General features: G+C 48.4%; 1 protein-coding gene across 15 annotated transcripts in view; it reads right to left on the bottom strand.

Moving 5' to 3' along the window:
* Positions 1–17247, bottom strand: part of LOC117883932 (ankyrin repeat and fibronectin type-III domain-containing protein 1-like) — a 607608-nt gene that overhangs the window by 146606 nt on the left and 443755 nt on the right. The gene's annotated exons all lie outside the window — the stretch shown is intronic.

Genomic DNA, 17247 nt, shown 5'->3' with positions numbered 1-17247 from the left:
GGGGGGGGGGGGGGGGGGGGGGGGGGGGGGGGGGGGGTTGGAGGGTTCATCAAGGAGAAACAAACAGAAGTTTCACACAGTAGCCTGGCTAGTCACAAAACTCGTTTTCAAAGCTTCTCTGATGCGCACCGCGCCCTGCTGTGCTCCTCTAACCGCCCTGGTGTCTGGCTGCGCGTAATCAGCGGCCAGGCGAGTTGCCTCAACCTCCCACCCCGCCATAAATGTCTCCCCCTTACTCTCACAGATATTGTGGAGCGCACAGCAAGCAGCAATAACAATGGGGATATTCTTTTCGCTGAGGTCTGAGCAAGTCAGTAAGCTGCGCCAGCGCGCTTTTAAACGTCCAAATGCACATTCCACCACCATTCGGCACTTGCTCAGCCTGTAGTTGAATAGGTCCTGACTCCTGTCCAGGCTGCCTGTGTACGGCTTCATGAGCCATGGCATTAAGGGGTAGGCTGGGTCCCCAAGGATCACGATAGGCATTTCAACATCCCCAACGGTTACTTTCTGGTCCGGGAAGAAAGTCCCTTCCTCCAGCTTTCGAAACAGAGCAGAGTTCCTGAAGACACGAGCATCATGTACCTTTCCCGGCCATCCCACGTTGATGTTGGTGAAACGTCCCTTGTGATCCACCAGGGCTTGCAGCAGCATTGAAAAGTACCCCTTGCGGTTTACGTAGTCGGTGGCTTGGTGCTCCGGTGACAAGATAGGGATATGGGTTCCGTCTATGGCCCCGCCACAGTTTGGGAATCCCATTTCAGCAAAACCATCCACTATTGACTGCACGTTGCCCAGAGTCACTACCCTTGATATCACCAGGTCTTTCATTGCCCTGGCAAATTGGATCACAGCAGCCCCCACTGTAGATTTGCCCACTCCAAATTGATTCCCGACTGACCGGTAGCTGTCTGGCGTTGCAAGCTTCCACAGGGCTATCGCCACTCGCTTCTCAACTGTGAGGGCTGCTCTCATCTTGGTATCCTGGCGTTTCAGGGCAGGGGAAAGCAAGTCACAAAGTTCCATGAAAGTGCCCTTACACATGCGAAAGTTTCACAGCCACTGGGAATCGTCCCATACCTGCAGCACGATGCGGTCCCACCAGTCTGTGCTTGTTTCCCGGGCCCAGAATCGGCGTTCCACGGCATGAACCTGCCCCAGTGACACCATGATTTCCACATTGCTGGGGCCTGTGCCTTGTGAGAGGTCTATGTCCATGTCAATTTCCTCATCACTCTCTTCGCCGCGCTGCAATCGCCTCCTCGGGTGGTCCGAGTTTTGCCTTGGCATGTCCTGGCTCTGCATATACTCCAGGACAATGCGCGTGGTGTTCATAGTGCTCATAATTGCCGCGGTGATCTGAGCGGGCTCCATGATCCCAGTGCTAGCTATGGCGCCTGGTCAGAAAAAAGGCGCGAAAGTAGTATCTGATGGACCAGGAGAAGGAGGGAGGGCGGGAGGGAGGGCCGAGTGACGACATGGCGTACAGGTACAGGAACAGGGAATTAAAATCAAGAAAGGTGGCTGTGCATCAGGGAGAAACACAAACAACTGTCACACAGAATGGTCCCCCCAAAGATTAAACTGAAAACCTGGGCTTAGCAGGCCGTTGATTTCACGGAGGAAGGGGAAGCAAATGAATACAGAACAAATCTATTTTTTACATCTTAAGCTGGCAGCCGACGGTGCAGCATGAGTGATAGCTTCTCCAGTATGACGATGACGGTTACCAATCATAATATACCATCGTCTGCAAGGGGCTGCTGCTGTGTAGCAATGCAGCCCCACGTCTGCCAGCCCCACGTCCGCCAGCACCCAGCATCGCCCTCGGCCTCTTCTGGGTGCTTAGCAGACAATACTGGGCAATTGGCAGAAAATAGTATATTACGACTGGTAGCCATCATCATCGAAACAGTAGCATGTCTGCCCAGGTGGCCATGATTGACAGCCACTCCAGTACGACGACGATGGGTACCAGTCATAATATACCATCGCCTACCAAAGGGCAAGGGGCTGGTGCAATGCAGCCCTACGGCTGCCAGCCCCACGGCTATCACTCATGCTACACCGTCTACCGCCAAAAGGCAGTTAGCAGCTGCTGCTGTGTAGCAATGCAGTCCCACGTCTGCCGGCACCCAGAGGACATATGGTGACGGTGAGCTCAGCTGAGCTGAGCGGGCTCCATGCTTGCCATGGTATGTTGTCTGCACAGGTAACCCAGGTAAAAAGGCGCGAATCTATTGTCTGACGTTGCTGTGACGAGGGGGGAGGGGCCTGACGACATGTACCCAGAACCGCCCGCGACACTGTTTTGCATCATCCGGGCATTGGGATCTCAACCCAGAATTCAAAGAAAAGGCGCAAAAGTAGTATCTGACGGACTAGGGGAAGGAGGGAGGGCGGGCCGAGTGACGACATGGCGTACAGGTACAGGGAATTAAAATCAAGAACGGTGGCTGTGCATCAGGGAGAAACACAAACAACTGTCACACAGAATGGTCCCCCCAAAGATTAAACTGAAAACCCTGGGTTTAGCAGGCCGTTGATTTGACGGAGGGAGGGGGAAGCAAATGAATACAGAGCAAATCTATTTTTTACATCTTAAGACGACGGTGCAGCGTGACTGATAGCCCTCGGCATCTTTCTGGGTGCTTGGCAGCAAATACTGGGCGCTTGGCAGTTAGTGTATGACGATGGTCTTCAGGCCTATTGCACGATCGGGTGCTCGGGGAAGACTCTGCTAATGTGCGATGACCCGACTTGTAATAGGACGGTTAACAGTCGTAATACACCATCTACTGCCAAAAGGCAAGCCCCACGGCTGCCAGCACCCAGATCGCCAATGAAGGCTACCAGTCTACTGCACCGTCTACCGCCAAAAGGCAGTTAGCAGTTGCTGCTGTGTAGCAATGCAGTCCCACGGCTGCCGGCACCCAGAGGACATATGGTGACGGTGAGCTCAGCTGAGCTGAGCGGGCTCCATGCTTGCCGTGGTATGTTGTCTGCACAGGTAACCCAGGTAAAAAGGCGCGAATCTATTGTCTGCTGTTGCTGTGACGGGGGGGAGGGGCCTGACGACATGTACCCAGAACCGCCCGCGACACTGTTTTTGCATCATCCAGGCATTGGGATCTCAACCCAGAATTCCAAGGGGCGGCGGAGACTGCGGGAACTGTGGGATAGCTGTGGGATAGCTACCCATAGTGCAATGCTCCAGAAGTCGACGCTAGCCTCGTACTGTGGACGCGGTCCGCCGACTAGAGCACCTAGAGCATTTTATGTGGGGACACACACAATCGGCTGTATTTCAATAAAACCGGCTTCTATAAATTCGAACTATTTTCGTAGTGTAGACATACCCCCAGAGTTGTGAGTTCAATCCTTGAGGGGGCCACTTAGGAATCTGGGGCAAAATCAGTACTTGGCCCTGCTAGTGAAGGCAGGCGGCTGGACTTGACTCAATGACCTTTCGGAGTCCCTTCCAGTTCTATGAGATAGGCATAATCTGTTGTAAGCTTACTATGATGGGAATTGGTTACATTAAAAAAACCCATTAACAAACATCTGATGGTTCTGCTCATCTCATCCCCAAGTCTGTCCCCTGGAAGGGCCATAAGGAACTCAGTGTTTCTGTGCAGTCTGAATTGCTGGACAAAAAGCTGAAAGACAAAACAAAAGGGTCCCTCGTCTCCCACTTCATCTGCACATCACAGGAATTACCCTGCTCTTCAAAGAGATGATCTGGAATATATCCAGATCTGAATGGCAGCTCTCTGCAGGAGCGCTCCCGGTTTCCAGATCTCAATTGTGTACACTCCCTTATGAGGCGACGCCATGAAGATGATGCACTTTCTTCTTATTGAGCTGTTCCCTCAGCCAATTGGTATAGCCTGCATGTCTCCCTACAGTCTACTCCACAGTGCCTAAATTAGTCAGTGTAATCTGCTTTATCACACACAGCTACAATAAAAACATGTTGCAGCAACAGACAACTTCCCTGTTGCCTTCAATGTAAACTAATACTCTCACTTAAACCACTTAAGGTATTTTTCTGTACATTTCTCAGGAACTCATGAGAAAACTGAAGAAAGCCTGAAGAGACACCATCCCCTGGAGATACCACCCTCCAGATTATATCAGTGTTGGGGAAAAGAGAGGGGAGAAGGTGAGCATTGTAGCAACCCATGAATGGAACATCCAGGCATGGATCTGTGTCTAGGGGAGCTAGCAATGGGCCAGCCTTTGCTGGAGGCCCTGCCAGAGAACAGGCACAGGAATAATAAAACACTATTTTAAAAAATAGCTCCCTACGGGCACACATACAAGAAAACCTGTTTTTATGTCAACAAATCATTCAGCCACTAGCTGGCCGGTAATGAAATATCTTACTGAAAGATCAGCTGAGCAGAATTTAAACAGTTTATAAACTTGTCATCACTAACCACCTCCGGCTGTTAGTGTCCGGCTCTCCATGCAGCATTGCACCTAAGAGCATGGGGGAGAGATTATGGGAGTCTGGAACACTTGAATGAAAAGATGTATAGATTCATTGATTCCGAGGCTAGAAGGGAGCACTGCGGTCATCTAGTCTTGTCCTCTTTTATGACACAGGTCACAGAACTTCCCTATATAATTCCTATTTGAACTAGAGCATCTCTTTAAAAAAAATACAATCTTGATTTAAAACTTGCCAGTGATGGAAAATCCACCACAATCCTTCATAAATTGTTCCAATGGTTAATTACCCTCACTGCTGCATATGTACATTTTCTTTCCAGTCTGAATTTGTGTAGCTTCAACTTCCATCCGCCGGATCTTGTCATACCTTTGTCTGCTAGACTGAAGAGCTCACAAATATTTGTTCCCAATGTAGGTACTTATAGACTGATCAAGTCACCCCTTTACCTTCTCTTTGTTAAGCTAAAATAGACTGAGCTCTTTGAGTCTCTCTTTATAAGGCATGTCTTCTAATCCTTGACTCATTCTCATGGCTCCTCTCTGAACCCTCTCCAATTTATCAATCTCCTTGAATTGTGGATACCAGACCTGGACACAGAATTCCAGCAGTTGCACCATTGCCAAATACAGAAGTAAAATAACATCTCTGCCCCTACTCAAGACTCTTCTCTTTATGCATCCAAGGATCGCATTAGCCTTTTTGGTCACAAAAATCACACTGGGAGCTCATGTGCCGTTGATTATCGGCCATGATCTCCAAATCTTTTTCAGAATCACTATTTCCAAGGATAAAGTCCCCCATCGGTTACATGTGGCCTACATTCTTTGGTCCTACCTGTATACACTTACATTTAGTTGTACTAAAACGCATACTGTTTGCTTGTGCCCAGCTTACCACGCGACCCAGATCTCTCTTTATCAGTGACTTATCCTCTTCATTACCACTCCCCCAATTTTCGTGTTATCTGCATACTTTATCAGTGAAAATTTTATGTTCTTTTCAAGGTCATTGATAAAAAATGTTAAATAGAAGAGGGCCAAGAACCAAGCCCTGTGTGAGCCCACTGGAAACATGAACACATGAGAGATCTGTGGATGTTCTTTCCCTTCCGGACATTAAAAACTGAAAATGACCTACCTGTCACTCATGTTCTCTGAAGATGCATACAGCAGTAGACTGCTGTGGACATGCTTCCAGAAACAGTCCAGGGAGCAACTCCACTAGTTCTAAAGTTCTGAGCTCATGAGCCCATGCTGCAGAGGCAACTCATGCCTCCTCAGCCCCAATTACTCTGTGCAAAGGCTGTCCCACCTCCCTGATCTGTTTTTCAGCACAGATGGCAAAAAATGGGCAAAATAATTGGTAATTAACAAAGCTGAATAAAAGTAGAAACTACAGAACACTCAACTTTGTGAGGAAAGAGGGTGCATGAATGGTGATCCACGGACATGTGTGGATGCGATTTCCAAAGGTAACCCCAAATCCCATTGATCCTCAGTGAGAGCCTGGCACCTAATTAGGATGGAACTTAGTAAATTATTAATGGGATTAAATGATGGGGTTGCCTGCAATAGCAGGGGTTTGAACTCAATGATGCAGGAGTTTGCTTCTTGTCAGAACCATAGTGGCTCCTCTTAAAGCCAGGGACTGGCCGGGACATGGGATGGACCTGTCACCCTAGGGTGAGGGACTCCCTCAAGGGATGAGCTTCTTGGGAGGGGGTGGATGTAGGAACTCATAGGCCAGGGGGTTCGGGCTGGTGGGAGGGCACTTGAGAGACGACGATGAGGGTTGAGGGAATGGCTGCAGCATGGCCAGGGGGTAGCTCTATGGCCCCCTCATTTCATATGGTGCTCTGCAGTTGCTGTTTAGAGAACTAAAATTGCAGGTAAGAAATTCTCTTGTCTCCAGAGATACCCCTTTTCAGTGGATTCCCATTCCCGGAGAGTGTCCACACAGGGCTTTTGATACGGTCTCCCACAGTATTCTTGCCAGCAAGTTAAAGAAGTATGGATTGGATGAATGGACTATAAGGTGGATAGAAAGCTGGCTAGATCATTGGGCTCAACAGGTAGTGATCAGTGGCTTGATGTCTAGTTGGCAGCCAGTATGAAGCGGAGTGCCCCAGGGGGTCGGTCCTGGGGCCGGTTTTGTTCAACATCTTCATTAATGATCTGGATGATGGGATGGATTGCACCCTCAGCAAGTTTGCGGGTGACACTAAGCTGGGGGGAGAGGTAGATACACTGGAGGGTAGGGATAGGGTCCAGAGTGGCCTAGACAAATTGGAGGATTGGGCCAAAAGAAATCTGATGAGGTTCAACAAGGATAAGTGCAGAGTCCTGCACTTAGGACGGAAGAATCTCATGCACCCGCTACAGGCTGGCTAAGTAGCAGTTCTGCCGAAAAGGACCTGGGAATTACAGTGGACAAGAAGCTGGATATGAGTCAACAGTATGCCCTTGTTGCCAAGGAGGCTAATGGCATATTGGGCTGCATTAGTAGGAGGATTGCCAGCAGATCGAGGGAAGTGATTATTCCCCTCTATTTGGCACTGGTGAGGCCACATCTGGAGTATTGCGTGCAGTTTTGGGCCCTCCCCTACAGAGAGGATGTGGATAAATTGGGGAGAGTTCAGCAGAGGGCAATGAAAATGATTAGGAGGCTGGGGCACATGACTTATGAGGAGAGGCTGAGGGAACTGGGCTTATTTAGTCTGCAGAAAAGAAGAGTGAGGGGCATTTGATAGCAGCCTTCAACTACCTGAAGGAGGGTTCCAAAGAGGATGGAGCTCGGCTGTTCTCAGTGGTGGTAGATGACAGAACAAGTTGCACTGGGGAAGGTCTATTAGGAAAAACTATTTCACAAGGGGGGGCGGGAGCACTGGAATGGGTTACCTAGGAAGGTGGTAGAATCTCCATCCTTAGAGGTTTTTAAGGCCCAGCTTGACAAAGCCCTGGCTGGGATGATTTAGTTGGTGTTGGTTGTGCTTTGTGCAGGGGGTTGGATTAGTTGACCTCCTGAGGTCTCTTCCAACCCATATCTTCTATGATTCTAGGGATTTGCACTGCTTCAACTAACCTGGTGCAATAAACCTGGCAGAAGCCTCTGCATGGGCAAGGCCTTAGAAACTTGAGCTCACTGTTATCAGGTGGCTCAAAAGGAGCTTTGACAAGTGTAATCAGGACCCAAGGCCATGGATGCACCAACAAAGCAGCCAGCTCATGCCTAGCTACCTAGCTAGATGAAACAAAACCCTAAGGGTATCAACCAAGTGTACAAAGATGAACCCTGTTGATTGTCAGAGCTTCACAACTACAACAAAGAACACAAGGAGACTCACTCCAAGGCCTGGGGCAGTGAAGAATTGAGTGGGGGGAATCATCTACGCACCAAGCAAGGGGAGTTAGCATGAGATACTTACTATGGGTGTCTAACTGCTCCAGGTGTCCTGCCTGGCCTCACATTGCTAACACAGCATCCCAAGAGCGGGAACCACTTGAGATGGGCAGCTGTGGAGACAAGCATCCTTCTAAATGGTATTCTTCTGTGTTCTCATTTAACAACAGTGTTGACAGCCCAGTTCAGAAAATAGCTGAATACGTTTCCTCCCTTTAAACTGCATGGGAGTGTCTGCTGGTGGGGTGTGAGGGAGCGTGTTATCTCCCATGCCCAAAGCATCTCTGTGTTGATTCATTGTTTCAAATGCTTTGCTCTCTAGCTTTAAGGAGAAGGCAGCCTCGGTTATTTTGTTCAAAAATGCCCATCTTCCTACGCGCGATTCCCTTTTTTATGATTAATGCCAAGTTTAGAAATGTGAAAGGACTGCAGCTAGTGCATAGGTGACTTCTTTGTCATTCTCAGCTCTGAGCTGGCAGGTCCCTCCTCCCTTAGAACGAGAAGGAAATTTGGGCTCCTGTTCATATCAAGGGGGGGCTCTCTCTTATGGCTTCTCTCATGGACTTTAACTCTCCTCTGCGTGGCAGGACATTCAGCTGCCATGTTCATTCAGCTACGCATGTCCCCCATACTGCTCCAAACAATGAAGCTTAATTCTTCTCTAAAGGACTCCCACCCCCATTCCTGGGATGAAAGAGCAATTCATTTTCTAATTTCATTCAACTCTACTTCTCCAACACTGCTCTACTATAGCAATAATTCTGAAGGGACAGGTGCCTCCATAGCTCAGGGGATCGGTAATGAGTTATGGAGCCTGTCACCTCTGTCAAACTCAACAGAAGATGGTCATGGCCAATGATTTTTATCTGATGAGACCTGCAGTACCTGACATGACTTTGTGGGTCAATGTCCAGTGGACAAGGGAGTGCACCACCATAAATGGCTCCTCATTCAGAAGAGATGCTAAGGACTGAGTGGCTTTTCTTTTCTTAGCGAGAGGCTCTCCCAAGACAGGGGTGAGTGACACTGGTAGGAAGCAGCAAAATAAGCCCATGCTAGACCTTTCTGAAGAGAAATTCAGTTCTCTGGGCAATCACACCAGCACTAATTCACACACGCACATACACACATACAAAATTAGGTTAAAAAAAAGACATACTCCTAAGAAATTTAGTCCATTTGTGACAATTGCTGAATAATCAGAACCTGGGCCAAACAGGTTTTAAATTGGACTGAAACTGAGATAACAGAAAAAGCTGCATTGGTTAAATGAAATTAAAAAAAAAAAAACACCAGTGTTCCTATGGCAACCAGTGCAGTAGAAGCCACACATTGCAAACACACTTAACGCATTAAAAGCTGTAGAGAAACGAGTGAAACTCAAACTTCATTTTACCAATCTTAGCCAGAACCGCACAATCCCCAAATGGAAACCAAGAGGCCTGGACAAACCAGGTGCTCGTGATCATTTGATGAGTTCCCAGAGGCTTAGAGTCACTGTGGTCTACCACTCAGAGACCATAAGTGAATTCCTGGCCCAATGGAAGCCAATGGGAGTTTTTACATTGACTTCACGGGGTGAGGATGACTATTTATTACTGGAATTGTGGTAGCACCCATGTGCCCCAGCCATAGGCTGGGACCCACTGTGCTAGGCACGGTACAAACACAGAACCAAAAGAAGGTCCCTGGTCCAAGGAACCGACAGCCTAAGTAGTTCATCCTATGTTGGTACCAAAGAGTTCTGTCAGAAACAGCCCTCTTGGATCTCCTGACCCATTAGCTAGGAAGGGTGTAGAGACATACCCCGGTTCCCAACCTTCCTCAACAAGGCGTGAGAGAGAAAAAATGGAGAGTTGTCTTAAATAGATGACTACACAAACTCTGGGTGAGATTCACCACGCTGCAGCGTAGGCCAGGTCCAGGCCTACGTACCACCTAAGTCCAACTGAAGCTGGCCCACTCCCCAGGGGCAGCATTTCATCCTCTGAGCTGGGTGGCTGATAAGACACAAAATGTGACCTGGCTTGGCGGGTGACGCAAGGCTCAGGCAAGGCTGAATGCAGCTCTCAGTTGTGAGATGCGAGAGGCTGAGGAGGGTGGAATAAGCCACAACATATGCTTTGGAGCTTCTTTCTCTACAGAAGCCTCCACTCTGTGATCAGAGGTAGCAGAAGGGGCAGGAGGGTTGACTGAACTGCCCATCAGCAGACCGACAGGGAATGGCGACAGAAATTGCTGGCTCTCGCTGTGGGGTGACGAGCTGCTTGCTCCAGGAAATATTTGACTGCAAAGCAAGGAAGTGGCCAGCAGGGCAGCTCAATTAACTCAGCGCATGGTAGCAGGGCCGGCTCCAGGGTTTTGGCCGCCCCAAGCAGCCAAAAAAAAAAAAAAAAAAAACGCGATCGCGATCTGCGGCAACAATTCGGCGGGAGGTCCTTCACTCCAAGCGGGAGTGAGGGACCATCCGCCAAATTGCCGCTGAATAGCAGGACGTGCCACCCCTATCCGGAGCGGTCGTCCCAAGCACCTGCTTGCCAGGCTGGTGCCTGGAGCCAGCTCTGCATGGTAGCAATGCAACACAGACACTCCTGCTCTTCCAGGTCCACACCCAAACCGCACAGTCTGCCCGAGACGCCACTCCTCCCACGGCTGTCAGCCCATACACCCCACTCTATGTACCGCTTGGGCCTCCCCCCTACGGCCCCATGCTTCCTCCCCCTTTACAACAACACTGCACCTCTCTGTTAGAATTACTTCCCGTTCTCTTCTTGACCAGCTGCACACAGCATCTGAGGGTACAAGGGACCAGGGTCAATCGTCTGTGCTTAGTGGAGCCCAGGAGTTACCCCCTCCATGTGCCCCGGGGCACGGCATCCCCCCAAAGGGGGCAGAGACACAGGGGACTACAGACCTGCCCCTTGCTTCCGAGCTGTGAAGGATGGTGCAGACTACACACTCCTTGTGTGAGACAGTGCATGCAGGGAGACATGGTGCCTCCCTGAGATTTGTCAGCCAGGAGCAATGCAGCTCTGCACTGTCGTCTATGCAGCACCATTGTCACAGCATCTGCTGGGGACTCCCCATGCTGAGGGTACCCAGAGGGGTTTCTGGCTCCCTTTGTCCCACCTGATCAGCTGAATCTTGCCTAAAAACTTTCATAATGTCAAATGTCACTGCTGGGCAGAGACCAGGGCTAAATGCCATCACCTAGCCCATTATGTAGCAGAAGAGTTCCCACAGTGTTGTGATCCATTGAGCTTTCTGGCAAAGACTGCGCAGCCTTAACTTTAGCAGCTGCTCCTTGCCACCATTCCAAGGCAGACTTGCCTTGTTCATTCTCTGCAACTGTCCCCTACCAAACTGTCCCTCCATGTACTCATGTTAAGCCTCCCTCTAGCGCAGATCTGCTCTCTCCCTCTGCCAGCAGTCAACTCCAAACCCTCATCCCCGCTGTCACCATGAGCAGCTACTGACTCCACATTCCTGTTCAGAGGTACCCACGAGGAAATTATTTCTACTCCCAGTTTTCAAAGACTTGTAAAACCCCTCTGACCCCTTGTAAATCAGACTCTGGCTCTACTGGCCAGACCCCAGTGTGACGTTGCAGTCTATACGATTTTATAAATATATGCTAATGAGTGAATATAATTTAACTGGAATATGCTTTATGCAAAAGGTCTCTTGTAAGGTATCATTATGAAGCTTATAATCTACTAAGTGTGGTCATCCTATTTGTATAAATATATCACTCTTGTATCTGAAACTAGAAATATGAAATATAACTCTGAGGGCCTATTGTAATTATGCAAAGTGTGGGCCATTAATGGTGGTTTGGAATCTTGATGGCTCCCATCAACCAGGACAATTGACTGTGGATGGCTCTGTTTGCAGGCAAGCCTTCCTGTGAGTCAGGCTGGGAGGAATGAAGGCTTGGGGTCTTACAGTGACACGTGATCATGTTCACCTGAACTGGAATCCATCCTTAAGCTGGTGTCTTTCCATTGAGAAGGAGGGGGTGGGAACCCAGAGAGGGACAAAGGATTCCTGCCTTATGCAAAATATATATAAATGGGTAAAAGAGAACAAAGGGGCAGCCATCACGAATAATCCCCTAGCTACCACCTGAGCTGGAACAAGAGCTGTACCAGGGGAAAGAATTGTGCCCAGGCCTGGAAGGTGTCCAGTCAGAGGAAAAAACTTACTGAAGCATCTCTAAGGGTGAGATTATCTGTATTCAGTTTGATTAGACATAGATTTGTGTGTTTTATTTTATTTTGCTTGGTAACTTACTTTGTTCTGTCTGTTACTACTTGGAACCACTTAAATCCTACTTTATGTATTTAATAAAACCACTTTTTACTTATTAATTAACCCAGAGTATGTGTTAATACCTGGGTGGGCAAACAGCTCTGCATATCTCTCTATCAGTGTTATAGAGGACGAACAATTTATGAATTTACCACATATAAGCTTTATACAGGGTAAAATGGATTTATTTGGGTTTAGACCCCATTGGGAGTTGGGCATCTGAGTGTTAAAGACAGGTACAATTCTGTAAGTTGCTTTCAGGTAAGCCTGCAACTGTTAGGGGATGTGGTTCAGACCTGGGTCAGGGTTTGCAGCAGGCTAGTGGGTCTGGCTCAAACCAGGCAGGGCACTGAAGTCCCAGGTTGGCAGGGCAGGAAAGCAGGGGCAGAAGTAGTCTTGGCACATCAGGTGGCAGCTCCCAAGGGGGGTTCTGTGATCCAACCTGTCACACCCAGTGAAACAGCTCCTAAACCTGCTATAGACCTTAGAAGGCCAGCCCTGCTACTAGGGTACCCTGGCTGGCATCGTAAACTTCTTTAAACTTTGTAAACTTTGCCTGATAAAAAGTTAAACGCACGAATCTAAAGGAAACTGGCTCTAGGGAGGGCTGTGGCCTGCTGGAAACTGATACCCTACATCAGGGCTCCCACCTGGGGAGGATAGCACCCATCTGCCGCCCTTCCCTCCCATATCTGCCCCCATCACACCTGTCACCTCCCAACAGACCCCAATCCCTCTCCTCTGACCCCACCTGCTGCTATCCCGTCCCATTGTACCCTCACGTCATCACAAACCCCAATCCCTGCCTCCCCCACCTACTCCTATCATACCCCCAGACTTGGCACGGAACAGAACACAGTGGCGCCACACCATACACCAAGCCACAGCTCACTTTGAGGAGAACAGATGTGCTCAAAAGACAGAGAAGCAACAAAGGAGGAAAGAAAGGGCACAACACTCTAGCCAACAACGTCTCCTCCAAGATCACACCCGTCACTTCTGTGGGAAAATCTGTAGGGCACGAATTGGGCTCCTCAGCCACTTAAAAATCCACCAACGAACCCCCTTGGCAAATATCGTCCTCGCATCGAGGGACAGCCGAAGAAGATTGTACCAACTCCAGACTCCAATCCTCATCCCTACCTGCTGCTATCGTACCCCCGCCCCCTCGCAGACTCCAATCCTTCTCCCCCGCCTGCTATTGTAGACCCCAATCCTTGTCCCCACCCATTCCTATCGCAGCCGTGTCCTGTCACAGACCACACTCCCTCTCCCCTGCCTGCTCCTATCATATCCCTGCCCCCTCACAGACCCCAGTCCTTATTCCCCTCCTGCTCCTATCGTATCCCCATCCCCTCATAGACTCCAATCCTCGTTCCTCGCCTGCTCCTATCATACCCCCTCACAGACCCCAATCCCCATTCCCCGCCTGCTTACAGACCCCAATCCCCATCCCCTGCCCACTGTTATCGTATCCCTACTCCCATACAGACCCCAATCCCTCTGCCCCACCAGCTACTATCAAACCCCCATCACATCCTCATCTTCCATCACAGACCCCAATCCCTCTCCTCTGCCCTCACCATGCCTGCTGCTTTCCCATATCCCATGCCAACACACACAGGCTCTCACTACCAACCTCAATCATGTTGCTTGCCTTCCTCTCCAGTTGCCTGTTTCTCATGGCTGCCGTCCCTCCCTCGCACTCCCCACTCTTAGCCCGATTGTCTCCTCTCCTGACCTCCCCTGCACCCACATGCTACCATTCTTGGCACCATGTCCCAGACTTCAGAATTTCCTCCCTCAATTCTCATCATGGCTCATTCCTGTCTTCCTTCTCCCTGTTGTTATTGGCTAGGCCGACAGCACTGCCTATTATTAAGGTTGTCTAACACTTCCCATTATAAGACCCTGTTTTGAGGGAAGATCCTGTCTGCAATGAGCATGCTTCAGCCCAGGGCAAAGCAGGACTTTCCCTGCAATTGGAGCTCTGGGCCAGGCTGGGAGTAGAACTGAGAGTAAATTGCCTCTCTCTCCTGTGTTCTCAGAGCCCCCATTGCTGGGAGGAGGAAGCTGCCTCACTTCTATACACAGGGGAGAAGAACCAGATGAAAGGGGAAGCAGGAGAAGGAGGGTGAGACAAAGAGCGGGGGAGGAGAATAGGACTGAAGGCGGGGGAGAAGGAAGCAGACTGGGAGTTGGAGGGGGAGGGGAGACAGCCAGTCTGGGCAAGGAAACTGGGACTGTGAACCAGTAGGGTGGGGTTGGTAAGGCTGTGAGAGGGAAGTAGAGACAGATCTGACAAGGAACTGATGTATTGGGGAAGAACTGGGACTGGTTGGGCAAATTGCTGGGGGTCGGTGATAGTGGATGAAAAACTCAGGGAAGGAGATTGGGGCTGGGAGCCAGTGGGGACATGGAACATGGAGGCCAGGGAGGGAGAGTACAGACAGAGCAGATGAAGAGCAGAGGGGAGTTGGGGAGAACTGGGACTGGTTGTTCAAAGAGACTGGAACTGGGATTATAAATTTGAGGATTGGAGACTGGGACTGGCTAGGTGAGGAGAATGGGGCTGGGACAAGGAGCCAGGAGTGGGGAAGAGACAAGATCGGGACTTTTTTTTTAAACCTAGGAAATTACACACAAAAACTACATTAAAATAACATGATTAATGTTCCAAAGAGAAGCACTCAAAAGCTAGGAAATGCCAGAATTAAGATTGCACGTGCAATCTTAATTCAGCTCCATTGTGTTTATGCATTATGATCAGGCTTGGCCGGATTAGATTTTTATTGGTCAATATCAATAAATGTCGATTTCACTGTGCACAAACAGACGAATGAAAGAATATTTCCATCAATAATAAAACATTACAGAGGCAAAGTAAGAAAAATTGTGCTTGAAAGCTTTTTAGAGTATGATTTAAAGCTATTTACTTTGTATATTTTGACATATGATATTGACAGTTTGTGGTTTTTAAGGGTTATAAAGCTTTAACTCTTTGCATCTCATCATCTATTGTCATTAGTTATTGTCTGACCCCTCTCAGTTTCCCAAATGTGAAAATTGAAATCAATAGAAATTGAAAACAAAGGTTAAAAAATAAACATCACTATTATCCATCAAAATTATAATAAAATAAAAATTGACTTCTGCTGAGAATAATTAGGATACAATCTTTATCTGCATGATCACATGTTATTTTTAACACGAAATCCCTGTCTCTTTCAGTGCACAGAATGGATGGTGCTCAATTAACGAGCAGCAATTCGTTATTCTGTTTTCTAGTCACTGTTCAAGTTTGTGGCCCCAGGCCTTACTTACTGCACCCTCTTCAAACCCTACTATGGAAACAGAATTATTGATTTCCTGATGGTCTTGCCCATGCTGCACATCACTATAGAATCTGAGTGCTTTACAAACATAAATTATCTCCCTGAGAAGCATGGGGGTGGGATTTGCCCCATCTTACAGATGAGATGCAGTGCATAGAGAGATTAGGGTCAAAAATATTCAATCATTTTGGGTACACAATTTGAGATGCCAAGGACACGATTTTCAGAGTACTGAGCTGTATATTGCCCTTTCCATGCTCAAAGCAAAGCTCCTGTTAGCTGTGAGTGCTCAGCACTTCTTCAAATCAGACCTCAAGGCCTCAGTTTGGGCACCCAGAAAATGAGAAACACACAATTAGTGACTGTCTGAAAAGTTTGGTTTAAGTGACTTGCCCAGCATCATACAGGACAAGGTTAGAATCCAATTCTCCAGGGAAGCATTCAGCTGACTTCACCATGAGGCCATCCTTTCTCTTCCTGCAGTCTCCTGCCTCATTTGCTACACACCTTCCAGCTTCTGCAACAAATGAAGCAAGACTCCTACTGGCAGCAGTCCCCTTCACCACACAACCCTGATTCATCTCTAGAGTGGATCCATCCCATGCACTGAATGAGGGGCTAGTCTGTGATCATGTAATTAAAGGCAGTATCATAATGCATGTGCTCAAGGAGGCCCAACTAAGATTAGGCAAGAAATCTTAATTCAGGCATTTCTGAACCTTGTAGTGCTTGATTTTGCAACCTTAATAATGTAGCTTTTTGTAATTACTGATACTTCAAGCCCCAACCAAGACAGAGGATTCATTGTGCTCAGCACTGTACATACACATAGTAAGAGTTTACAATGGAAACAGACAAGAGTTAGGAGAAAGGAAATGTTATTAGCCCCCTTTTACAGCTGGGGAACAGGGAGATTTAGGCACCTATATATTATACTTACAGGTTGTGCTTACAGCTCACCTTTAATTGAGCTACCTTGAGTCCTGGAGCAGTGAAGCCATGAAAGCACAGGTGTCAGTGTGAGCTGTACAAGCCCACCTGGAACCCTGTGTAATTACTGATGAGGCTAGTCTGTGCTGCTGCATCTTCACTGCTCCGGGACCCAAGCTAGCGAGATTAAAGCTAGCTCAGGGATTTCTACACGAGCTGAAATTGCATCTTGTGATTATAGTAGAGGCATATCTTCAGTGACTTGACCAAGGTCCCACAGGGAGTCTGTGACAGAGACTGGAAATGATCCAAGCTCTTGCAAGTCCCAGTCCACCACCTTACTCGCAAGACCATCCTTCCTTCCCATCTAACTCCTCCTCCTTAGATTACTGCCTTCCCTTCCCGTTCACAATGTTTCCCATTCCTCTCTTTCTTCCCCCAGTGCCCAGAACTTTGCCAATAAGGGAGCGGGGGTGGGAGGAAAGAGATTACGGTGTTAACTCAGCTTCATCCATCAGGGGATGAATGTCCCTGCTCAGTGATTCTCACCCTCTGCAGAAAACATTAAATGTAATATGTGTTTGCTGGTATTGTCATTGTCTTTATTATACTGTCTGAATTATAGGAGGAATGCAAATGAATGTCCCTCACAGAAATACAGCAGCGTTGTTATGACGGAATGTGATGCTTTCAAGGGGTAAATACCCATTTCCAGATCCTTTAAAATGCCAGGGTTTTAGAAGATAATAATTCAGCAATAAAACTTCACTCTAAGCTGAAACTGTGGTATAGAAAGTTCTAAGCCTAGGAACA

Source organism: Trachemys scripta, chromosome 10 (assembly GCF_013100865.1).
Source record: "Trachemys scripta elegans isolate TJP31775 chromosome 10, CAS_Tse_1.0, whole genome shotgun sequence".
NCBI lineage: Eukaryota > Metazoa > Chordata > Testudines > Emydidae > Trachemys > Trachemys scripta.
Note: the sequence above shows the minus strand (reverse complement) of the source record. Positions and strands in the feature narration are given on the sequence as shown.